General features: G+C 42.0%; 1 pseudogene; it reads left to right on the top strand.

The window, feature by feature from the left end:
- Positions 1-629: 629 nt before the first annotated feature.
- Positions 630-2,597, top strand: LOC135233684 (uncharacterized; annotated as a pseudogene).
- The last annotated feature ends 7,673 nt before the right edge of the window (positions 2,598-10,270 follow it).

Genomic DNA, 10,270 nt, shown 5'->3' with positions numbered 1-10,270 from the left:
ATCTGTCTGTCTTGTTCTGTTTCCCCCCCTTCTCTGTCAGTTGTTGAATATTTAAGGAGCAATAAACCTACACTCCCAAGAGAGTGTCTGATTTTCTTTTTGTTTTTTCATCTTTTTATTTTTTGTCAGTTATGGTTTAACCCCCAAATTATGCAGACAGTAACCCTACATAGATTTTCTCTTCTTTGCACAAATACAGGCAAGAAGTTAGCACCTCAAGCATCGGTGACAGACCAGTTGGGTGGAAATCTCTGAAGGGGTCATAAACATGTCAGCAGCTCATTTAGCCAACTTTAAACAGGCCCCCTGGTGTAGCACCAGAGCAAATTTTACAACACCCAATTTGTTACATTAGGGGATCCACCCATCCCATTAAGAACTTCACAGTCATCTAATCTAACAAGAGCACACAAACCAGCACACATCCAATCCCAAATAGCGCACATATAGGACACAATAGAAACACTATCCTATGTGATTCTATGAATTTCTTGGTGCAATAATGAATTTCTCTTATACCATTAACACATAGTATTAGACAACATTTCTTCAGTCTGCTTCAATTAAACTATTTTACAGTAATTACCATTCCAGTAATTTTCAACTTTTTAAATAAATGTATGTAGGCATTGTATGTTTCTGAACACTACTTGTCTTATGTCTTAATTTATGATTTTGGTGTTTTTCTTTATTTTTTGTTCTTTATTTTTATACTATCATTTTCAATAACCATCCACACAAAATGTATTGGGTTCTTTGTTTCTTTTCCTTTAATTCACCCAGAACAGGTGTACCCAAATTCCACTACCATACGCTCTATCGGCGTAGTAGTGAAGAATCAGATTCTAAAATTAGATCACCTTATCGGGTATATCACTATGAGGGGCACAGAGACCATATTCACCACTCGCATGTGTTGTCATGAAACCTCCAGCTATATCATCTGTACCTGTAACACCTTACAACCTTTTTCTCCCAATGATACCAAATTCATTAGTGTGCAGTCTTTGCATGGCCACGCTGACGCTATCCAGGTTTCCCACACACAATGGTGCGTCATCAGCGAGATGAACTCTTTCTCGTATGGAGGTCTGACCTGTCCAGCAAACCACACTTTCTGCTTGGAAGTGACGGAAGATTTGGCCATGGGTCAGATCAACATTCTAGGCCGAGTTCCACTGGAGGTGGACGTCTCCCCGTGGTGGGAGGACACATTCTACGAACAAGGAACGCGGGCCCTGACTGACCTAATGAGTTTGGTAGAACAGATCATCCGTGACACCAATTACCACATCAACCAGGCTTAGGTGGAGGTGAATCTGGCCAAAAGAACGGCGGAGATCCTGGCCAGCTCCTCTATCCGGTCCGCCCAGGACACGTACACCTGGTGGGATTGGGTGTTCCGAGGGTGCGTCATCCCTAGCGCAGTCATCTTTACTATCACCCTGGTTCAATGCTGTTATTTTCGACACCTGATACACTCTCTGCGCACCTCCACTCATGCTGCATTGGTTCTCAGCCCCCTCCAGTTGCCAGCGAGGCCGGGCTTGAGACCATAAACACCGGACCTGGACTGCTGTCAAAGTTGGGCATTTTCAGTGACCCCTGGGACAGCGTTCTGTTTGTCCCACGGGGCCAGAGAGGGGAACTGTAAGGCCCACGGGAACAGGCATAGAGTGGAATTTCCTCTCTGACTGTCGTAAAGCAATTCGCCAGGTGCAGAGTCTGATATTGTCGCGACAGAGTGACCCGTAAGACCTTGGCATCTGGTTTTGCGACAGTTAACAGGTGACACCTCTTTTCTATGGGAAAGCAATTCTAAAATTATCCCAACGTCCTGGAGGTTTCAGATGGCAAGTAATAAAATCACATGATGGAAATGGGGCAAATTGCTCAGGACAGTTGAGGGACAGTCACAGTGCTCTCACCTGGTGTCACTGGGTAACTTGTCTCCCAACCTTCATAAGGAGAGAAATTTACTCACGCACACTTTTTGTTAGGAAATAAATCCCGATTTGGGTCGAATACATTGATACACTACACTATGCAATCTTGATACACTGTGGAAAGACATTGAGAGTTGACAGTTGGTTCATGTAAAAGATTGTACAGTTATTTCATGTTTTTCAGAGTTTTCATGACAATCACGAGAACAAATATTCATATTTGGTATGGTTTTTATGGTCTCTGTGCGAGTGATGCTCTGGTTTAGGTTTTAAAACCAGCAAACCTAGAGAAAATCTATTTTAATAAATTTGGAAGTCAACTGTATTTTTTGGACACTCCTCCTGGTAAATCCATCTGTCTGATCCTGTCTGAACCAAATTCCAATCTTCCCCCCTCCAAGTAAATTTATGGTTTTATGACCCTTTTGTGGCGACATCCACCTGCCTGCGCTGGGTTCTTATAGGAGAGGAACAGAGCCCTCTGGGAGTCTGCAATCAGACTTCCCACACAAGACTCTTTCTGTGTGTAGACTGCTGTCAGGTATGCTCATCTTTATCTTTGATTGTTAGACTATTTTCTAAATTCTGTAACTACAAATTGACTATTTTAAGTGTATAACCTACCTGACATTAAAACTGTTAATGACTTGATTTGTGTGGTCTTGGTCAATGTTTCGTTCTTGTAACAGCCCTCTAAGTCGGTTTCCCCAATTATGACTAGGGAACTGCCCGTTGGACTTGTTTGATCACCAAGTTTTCAGTTAAGGCGGACCGTCAGCAGAACCAAGTTGATCCTGGGATGACCAATATTGGCCCTTTCGGAGTCCCTGAACCTTAATTAGGTTATACTCCCCATGAGGGAAATCTCACAACCGCTGTGTCGTCTGCAAACAGCTAGTTAAATTGTCGTTACGGGCGCATCCGCGGTGCGTACCGGGTGAAACTGCGTTGACCCTCGGTGTAGAACTTCAGACGAACTGAGTTCCATTCTAAATCAAGCCTAAATTCTAATTTGGAACATAACTTATTAATTAATATGGAGTCAGATTATCACGAGGGTAAAACCTAGTAACTGTTACGCTTTCTTGCTGTGGTCATGGATATATTTGATGTGTTGTTCCGCGCATTTGTGAATATTCTGATGCTCCCATTGGGATATTGACAGTCCGGCGACAGATCGGATATATCTCTGATGACAGCATAGCCCCGTTTGCGAACGGAGAGTAACCTGAATGCTACTGATCCGTTTCGGGCCAGTTTTAAGCGGGATATGAAGCAGCGCCTTCATATCTAACCCGTGGCAATGGAACCAGTGCATTCTTAATTATAATTGTGCCCTGTTCTTACGAACAGAGGAAAAATAACTAACATCTCCGGTTTTGAATCACACCAGCCAAGGGAGAACACGCGGTGCCTTCCCCTCCAGCTACAAACCCTCATTGGTCTAGCTGTGAGGTGTTTACAGTGGTAATGGCAGCAACATCTATTCTGGAAATACAGGAAGATATGCTGACACAAGGACACAAGTTTGTGTTGACTGCAAGGTTCACACAAGACTGTCTGGAAAATACCTTCAGTTGTGTCAGATATAAGAATCCTGTCCCAACTCCAGTGGAATTCCATCAGGCGCTGAGAATAATATCAGTTGGGCAGTTACTTGCCACCATCAAGTCTGGAAGCTTCCAGGAAGACGACAACAGCTTTTTGGTAGACTTCCTGGACACAGTGGAACCAAATATCAGTCCTGGACTCAGAGTGGAGGACCTGATGGAGGAGAACAGAGCAGCACCTGACCTCACAAAAACAGAGAAATGTGTTCTCTTCCACCTTGTGGGCTACATTGTCCACAAATTCATCAAATATGCCTACGTTTGTGACAAATGCCAAATTGCGATAAAGCACAATGATGACAGTCCCGCTGGAGAAAACAGCATTTTACTGAACCTAAAGGAGTTCAAGGCAGGTGTTCTTTGTCGGCCATCCCAAGAGGCCTTTGATTTAGTCCACCAAGTTGAAGAGCTATTCAGGACCAAGACTGGTTCCTCCCTCATGGAGCTACCCAACGCTGTCCAGTAGGCTTCCATCATGCCACGGAGTACAGGAGAAAATCACCAAAAGATTCATCAAGCTGAGGTTGAGAATTGAGGCCAAAAAGATTTGTGATGAAAGAAAAAAACAAAATCAGACGATGGACATCTTGGGAGCAAGAGCCAAACAAAAAAGGTGCTGAGGAACAACAGCAGCCAAGCTTCTACAACAGCTTCTACATCCAGCAACCCGCCAACAACACCAAGGCTGTCAAACATATTGATCATTGCCATTGAAGTATTCGGTCTGACCATTGCTCCTCCTACAAGCATTCCACCACCTGGCGCTCCAGCAGCATCACTCCAACTTCCCTCTCTCTCTGCCACCAACCCCGACATCAGAGCTTCAGTGAGGCTGCAAAATAATACAGACAGGTAATAGCTAGTAGAATCACTAGGCCTACAACAAACACACTCACCACATATGCAACCATTCTGTTTTTACTAACTATGTTTAAAAGTCTCACATCTTCAAACAGGATGTAAAATTAACATTTGTGAGGTTCACACGCCACAGTGGCGGATGCCCAAACTTTGTCTGTACTGTGTTATCGTGTTATTTAGGGGTTTCGTCATACTTGTTCCTGGTTACGGTTATACACTTTGTTGTACGTCACTCTGGATAAGAGGATAACAGCGTCTGCCAAATGCCTGTAATGTAATGTAATTTATATGGCAGTAACCTGGCAACCCATCTCGCATCATGGCCCAGAGACGATATTTCAAGAGCTCAACAGTGAGGTTCCGGAAATGAAAATCCCATTCATATTCTGACAAACGTCTCAGAGAAGTAGCGCGTCAGCTGCTGCAGTTCACACTTGTATTAGAGCTCCCTCTACTGGATAATTCTAGTAAATAGCAACTACAACGTTCGAACAGACAAGTACAGATAAATAATCATTGTTTTTTTGTTTATTATACTTACTAAAATATCGGACACATCGCGGCATAACTGCCGATCCCGATGTCGTCAAAAAGTCGAATAATGGCCGATATAGCGGTCGGGCTCTAGTTAAATTTGAGCCAGGTGTGGATTGGATTGGATTGACAGAGCTGGAAAGGTAGTGTGTGCTGACCCTGGACAAGATGGCCATCACACCAAGCGTGGAGCTGCACATGGGGACAGGCAAAGTATATGGTGAAGTGACCTGGTGCAACACATGCTTGTGTGTTTATGTTGGTGGGAAACACAACACGGTGGAAGCAAGTAGTGGCTTACCACTACAGTGGTAATTCTGCTAATGGAGCAGAGTACAGACCAATCATTCTGGAAATAATAGAGAGAGCAGCATCCATAGGGCTACATGTGCTTGATGTCACCACCGACATGGGAAGTCTTTGGGGTGGACCACAATAAAACATCGGTGCCACATCCAGTAACGCCAGACAGGCAGCTCTATTTCATGCCTGACGTCCCCCATCTGGTCAAAAACCTAGAGAGTGTCCTCGTCCGTGAACAGGCGTTCAAAATTCCTGCGGATATTGTAGAAAAAGAGAATCTCCCCTCTAATGAGGTTTCAGTAGCCCCTATTAAGGATCTACTGGACTTTCAAGAAGGGATGGCACTGAAAATAGCTCCCAATTTGTCAACTAAAGCCATCGAGCCCAGTCATTTTTAAAAAATGAAGGTTGGCCCTGCTATGAATGTATTCAGTAAGGCAACAAGTGCCGGGCAGAAATACATGGTGCAGCAAGAACAACGCCCCCTATCCTACCTGACTACAGCGTGGCTCCTGGAGCAAGTTGATCATTGGTTTGATCTCACGTCCTCTCGCCATCCGATAACAGCACTGATCAGGCTCAAGATGGAGGAGTATCAATAGGCCATCAACTTCCTCCAGGACATGGTCCATCCGTTCCATGGGATGAAGATTGGTCCACAGGGAGGTTGGAAGCCTGTACAAACAGGGGTGGTAATGGCAGCAACATCTATTCTGGCAATACAGGAAGATATGCTGACACAAGGACACAAGTTTGTGTTGACTGCAAGGTTCACACAAGATATTCTGAATTGAGGATTTGATTATTAGCCATAATCTCGTAACCATCCAAGGTAGACTTACCACGAGCTATCATATTGTGAAACGATGGTATTTGCTCCTGTAGAAGCCACAAATCCGTATGACATCAATCTTGTTTCAAGAAAAACATGTTTTATTCGCGATGTCATGCAGAAGTACTACACTACCCACAATCCTAAAGTGTAACAGCGACGTCTCTGATTGGTGGAGCTCGCTGTTCCAACGGAGATGTTCGCATAGCAGCCATTGAACTATGAACTTTTTATGAAACGCGCAAAATAGTCTCCATCGGTTAGAAACCTGTGGCGCCTTCAGCCCCGACAAAACGTAGCAAAACGTTTATTTAAACGGAATATATTGCAACACTATTATTAACAATAAAAACACTATATTAATGACACTATAATAATTCAAGAATAAGCGCGCTAAACTATCGTTAGGTTGGAAGGTATCATTCGCGATGGTTTGTGGGATGAGTAGTTCATCAGTTAAAATAACTCTTATGTACACAGTCTTGTACCTTTGCCTTTTTTTCCGTTTTCCAATTTTTTTTTTTTTTTGCTTCGAATCAAATATTTTATGGTCACGATTCATCTGGTAGTTGGTTGGCTTGGTTCCAGGCTTACAACACTTTACATAAGGCTTTTCTGAAACGTCAATTGAGTAACGGAATGGGAGATTCACTTCCGGAACCGGAGCCGTTCAAAAAGTGGGCGGTCACTGTTGAGCTCTATGAGAAGTGGCGGCATGATCAGGTGTTCGAGCCGTCTATTAAAAAGTAGGCTGTTGGTCCCAGTGCCACTGTCGTATTTAGCCTTTAGCAGCGACTGAGCTGAAAATTGTTGGGGCGCAAAACCTTCCTTAACTAAACATTGATCTCAAACTGTTATAATTAATTTTCAGTGATTAACAAGCATGCAAACGATCTTACTAATCAATGGAAAAGTGACACACAGCTTCTTCGCATTGTGTTAGGGAAATGATAAATGCGATTTAGAAAAATCAGTTTTAATCACTAAGCAGTGGCGGAAACTTCCCCTGATTCTCCTTGAGTATCAATACAATTAATCCACAAAATATGCTACTCAATACTATCATACATAGCCTGCTCTCCCCAAATAGGCAGTTCTAGCGAGTAGCCGCATAGCCTACATTTATTTTCATTTGCAGCACGAAATTGTGCACATTTTTAATCAACATTATTTGCGGATACATGCACTTCTTTCTCCGCATTCGTATTCATGGCAAACATTTGCAATGCGCAGATTGTAAACAATCTTGAAGTGCAGGTTTTGTTTTGCTGGTTATTCTGTAACCTAACACGGTAGATAACAGACTGGTGTATCTTGTTTAAGTGTAGACTACTTGGTGATTAAAACTGATTTTTAACGGATAGATTGAATTTATGATTTCATCCCCCTAACACGGTATGAAGACGTTGCGTGTTAGGCTACTTGTCATTTGATTAGTCCGATCGTTGGCACGCTTGATAATAAAGGAAAATTAATGAAAACAGGTTGAGATCAATGATTAGTTTAAAGCTGTGGCCCTCAATCTTATCCAGAGAGGGCCGGTGTGGGTGCAGGCTTTCATTCCAACCAAGCAGTTACACACCTGATTCTACAGATCAACCACTAGGGTCATTGCCAAGGACCTTGATTAGTGGAATCAGGTGTGTAACTGCTTGGTTGGAACGAAAGCCTGCACCCACACCGGCCCTTTCTGGATAAGATTAAGGACCCCTGGTTTAAAGGAAAGTTGTGCGCCACCCATTTTCAGCTCAGTCGCCGCTGCTTTAATACTGATTTTGAAAATGTGGCTGGTAAAAAAGTTGAGTGGCTGGTAGAAGTTGAGAATCTACCAGACACAGTGGCTAGTGCATAAAAAAAAGTTAATTTTACACCCTGTCTTCAAGCCTGCACTCTCCCACCCATATGAACAGTCATGCATCACAAAAGTAGTCTAAACAGCTTTATCCATTCCTTGTTATTCTATTCTATTTCAGATAACGCGTCGTCCAAATCCTTGGATATCCTCATTTCACCATCACCACCCACCAGACTACTAGCACACGCTCCAATGTTACATTTAACTAATAAATACAATTCCCCCCGCCCCCCCCCCCCCAAAAGACATGTTTACAAGCCTTTGTCTCTAATTTTGTAACGTTATGAGTGAAATGGGATTAAGAGAACGTAATTTACGATTAATATAGATTGTTATGTTGCTAACTTTATCCATTTTCCTAAGCTAACGTTATCTGTTAACGTTAGCTAAATCTACTACTTTGGTGGAAAATAATGAGCTAACATGCTTTCACTCGGTTAATTCGGTTTGACAACGTAATACAATGACCTTACCCCGACGTTGTGATTACGTCGCCAGGCAGTCATCCGTCGTAACGTTATAGATTAAAGTCGCTGACACGTTGTTTAAACTTCTTTATTACGTTATTTACCTTTCCACAACGTTGCGGAGTGGTCACTTACTAAACCCTGACCATACATTTTGATTTTGTGTGTTAAAAAAAGGTATATCATGGTGTTGTAATTTTGATCTCCATTCTATCCTACCAATGAAATGCCATTGCTTCTGTAATTAATATCTTCAAAATTTAAGATACTTTAAGTGCAGCAATAAAAAATGTACACATATCAAGCCCAAATAGAATAGAAAGCCTTTATTGTCATTGTATAGAATACCATTGAGATCGGGTTCAAGTTACATTTCTAGGTAGGCAATATTTGCAAGCATAATTATGGTACAGAAGATGAGACAGACATACAAAACTAGATACAAAAACATAAAAAGGGCAAAGGGTCGTTTCAGGACAGTAATAACCATAGACCAATGATTTCAACATTAATAGTGTTGAGTATTTTTGTCTTTTTCAAGAACTACATTTAAGTTAGGATCACCTTGGATCAACTTGGAATACAGTCACTCTTGTCTCAGGCATGTCTTGAGTGGGGAAGGCTGGACCTCGGGTTCTTCACCGGGGCAACAGTCATAAGGCCATGTGTGGGAGCTGAAAGGATATGAAATTGGACCAAGTAAGAAAAATACATTGAGTAACACACGCAGCAGGCTAAAATCGTAATTGTGTTTTGACAATGAGAAAAGAGCGGTTTCCATATAATATCCATAACTACCTTCATTCTGATCTTGTGCTCTAGTTTCCATTTGAGCTGTTGGGCCAAATGTAGAGAACTCTGCAAAAGAAAATCAATTTAAGTCAGTATTTGGTGAAAATAGAGAAATACTCTTGATTAATATTGATTACACAATGTACTGGCGCGAAGCCAAAGCCAATTTTTTTTTTTTTTTTTTTTAAGGCCACGATTACACCAGGTATAGAGTAATAGTGCTAGAGGATTTTGACGAAAAAAAGTTGAGTTTTTGTATTTCTAATGGAAATAATGTTTAGCTAAATGCTTTCAAAAGAGCGCAAAAATAGCTTTCAAAAAAGGCGCCAACAATGCTAGCTTGAAAAGGCTTGCTAGCTCCAGTTTGTCAAACACCAAAAACCAAATGAAGACCACACAACTATTTTATATCATATTTATGATGCATATTTTAACCAACATGTTGATATCTCATTAGGACGTGGACAAGGTGAATTACAGCTTTCAAAAGAGCGCCACATACGTTAGCTTTAAAAAGAGGCGCTGGCAACAATGCTAGCTAAAAGGACATGAACAAAGGTGCTTTACGGACAGCCGTTTATACATGTCGAATTAGCTCAATTGTTAGCTAACTAAACAGGCCATCGCCGAGATCAGCTAGGTAATGTTAGCTGGTCTTACATTACATTTGCACTGGGCTATTAGCGTTAAATACTCAAAGTAGCAAATATGATATCTAACAGAACACTAACTCAACTTAGTCCCAAACAGACGCCATTTCACCTACTAACTTAAAGCATTAGCAACATTCAGCTAGAACTGCAAACATGCATGTTGAAAGTAGGACTCCATCATTACATTGCAAATACTACTAACTGAACAGGTCTCCAATGCATTCAGTTCTTTTTGTTAGCTTTTACGGCGGTTGGCATCCAGTATTGCTGCATTAATACATTCAGTTAAAAATATAAAGGCATAATGAAACGCTTACCTGCTCTTGAACGCCCTCAAACCCAGATTTTCCCACGGAGAATTAGAAATGACAACGACCTTCTTCCAAGAGCACGTCACAGCAACATGCGCATGTGATT

Source organism: Anguilla rostrata, chromosome 10, assembly GCF_018555375.3.
Source record: "Anguilla rostrata isolate EN2019 chromosome 10, ASM1855537v3, whole genome shotgun sequence".
NCBI lineage: Eukaryota > Metazoa > Chordata > Actinopteri > Anguilliformes > Anguillidae > Anguilla > Anguilla rostrata.
This window is presented reverse-complemented; position numbering and strand designations above follow the sequence as displayed.